We start from the raw sequence: 2,447 nt of genomic DNA, 5'->3' as shown, positions 1-2,447 counted from the left end.
ACCGAAAGTAAAAATATTGTAAGAGCCTCAGTCTGGAACGGCCATGAGCTCAGAAGTGTCTTACAAGTGTATAAACGAGGGAAAAATAAATTTTTCTTCTTTCTTTTAAATTTCTTTTTATTTTACGAGACAAAAACTTCGTTCACAACAAGATATGCCAGGCTATAAGAATCGTCTTCGAAAATTTTACGTCGGTATAGATCTCTATTATTATTTTTTATTATGTAGCGGCACTAGACCGCAAAGAACAATTCTCTTTCCAACGGTTTCGTCGGTACATAGTATGTCATTGTCGCGTAAACTTGAGGGTTGGATAATGAAATAAAATAGCTGAATCGTAACACAACTATTAATTTTGTTTTAGTTAAACTTTATTACGAATTCAGCAATCACAACGGAATACAAACTGAATTAACATAAATCACACGTTATGTAAAACTTAGTTACAATGATACCGGTAGTATCTACCGGATAGTAGAGGCCGGTAAAGATATGTTGACTATTTTAAGGATACAGAATAAGTGAAGTTTTATTGACGATACTGTGTTTGAGGAAAGCTAGGGGTGGGTGTGTCTAAGGACACGGGACTATCGGATTTGTTGATGGTAATTCTGGTTAAGGAAGTGAGGGCAGTAGACACCATCTCCGATTGGATAATAAGACGGTTGGTGGATTAGGAAGGTTTTTAGCCGCCCTTGTGAGAAAGTTGCTAACGGAATATACCAGACGCGAGGAAAACCAACTTTCCGTGTTAACCCGTAGTAAACAATAAACGTAAAAGGAAATCTAAGACAAGAGATACTCGCTTGGTCTGTAGCACCTTAACTATGAAAATTCAAAGACCCCTGGAGGGTACTTAAGACTATTGAGGGTACGCGCCAAGGATGTGCAGACATCTGGATCGAGGATGTGCCATCCTGGCCGCGGTGTGTGGCCTGGTCTCTGATGTGAATTGACGTTACGCAATCGTTGAAAGACTGTACACGAGAGACCGACGAAACATAAACAAGGCCGCGATAAAGCGTAAGTGCCGACAGGCTTAATGAGCCATCGATATCCCCACTGTCCTTCCGCCAAATACTCGGAAGAAGACGCACATGACCACGATCGTGTCACGAAAAAAATTGACGGGAAAATAATAATAAAAAAATTGTTGGGTTCTTGAACCAGAGTTTGAAATACGTTTATTTTATGATAAGGTTACGAGCATGCGACTAGACCGTTACCGAAAGACTGAAGCCTCGGTCAAGGCGCAGATCTTCTAGAGGTTCGTTTATCTTATGCCTATTCATTTGTTTGGGAGTCGGTGTCGTGTGCAAAGCGACTCAGGTTTCTCGAGTCGGCTGGAGATATTTTTTGACGTTACATTCCCCCGGTGTTAGAGTGAGGCTGGTTCTCCAGACTCTTATTTTCGGTGTAGTATTCCCTTTTGTATGCCCTTTTGAAATCTTACATGCCTTGGTTCGAAGATGATTGAACCGGTGTCTTGAGGTAATTCTCGTAATGTTTGTATTTCAGGCGTGGAATATATGTTTAAATGTGCGCTAGATGTCTCTATTGGTCTAGAGATATTGGTTATACCTGTTTTTTTTCTTTTTACAACATAATAAGCTAATAAATAATTTGGAAGTTAGGCATAGCAAGTTTTCTTTGTTGGAAATTTGATTGAGGTGCATACTATGCGATTGTACATTATTAATGATTTTTAGAGCGTTTTCAATTTTTGTTAGGATTTCTTCTAGATGGTCATTTATAAGGGTAAAGCTATAGTTTTGAGATTTGTTTTGTAGGTTATATTGGTTTTTACTTTATTGTTTTCATCAAAAAGTTTATCTAAATTTTTATTTATTAATTCTAAATCATCGTCATCCAGAATTCCAAATAGATTTCTAGAAATTGATCCAACAAAATTCAATAACCCTCTTCGGTAACGAGTGTGTGTCATAAGTTTAATATGCATTACTAAATTGTCCAAAATTCTTTCGCGAGTGCGGAGTGTAATCATTTCATTGAAATACGTGCATTCACTTTTACAATGCTCTGTTAACATTAGTCTAAACGAAAGTCACTCTCTTCTATAAAAGCCTTGCTCTATTACGAAAGAACATTCAGTGCTCATCTATCGGAGTATCATACTTCAAAGTATCGACTACGACATTTATATCATACGTAACGGTGTAACTCTTTAGTGTATTAAGTATTGGAAATACAAATTTTATAACCGTGTTAATCGCAGTGTTATACCACATCAATCACCCCTATTATCCCACAAGAAATAAGGGGATCGATCTGTTCGTGGTGTCGATTCTTATAATCGTAATGAGAATTTACGACTCCTGCTGACGCGCTTCCTGGCGACCGCGTCTCCCCGCGATTGATCGAAAATACAGAATTATTAATTCAAATTTTCAAAAATTAATTCTTTAAGATGTGACTTTTGAATAGAA

The sequence above is a fragment of the Bombus affinis genome, chromosome 6, assembly GCF_024516045.1.
Source record: "Bombus affinis isolate iyBomAffi1 chromosome 6, iyBomAffi1.2, whole genome shotgun sequence".
NCBI classification, from domain to species: Eukaryota; Metazoa; Arthropoda; class Insecta; order Hymenoptera; family Apidae; genus Bombus; species Bombus affinis.
This window is presented reverse-complemented; position numbering follows the sequence as displayed.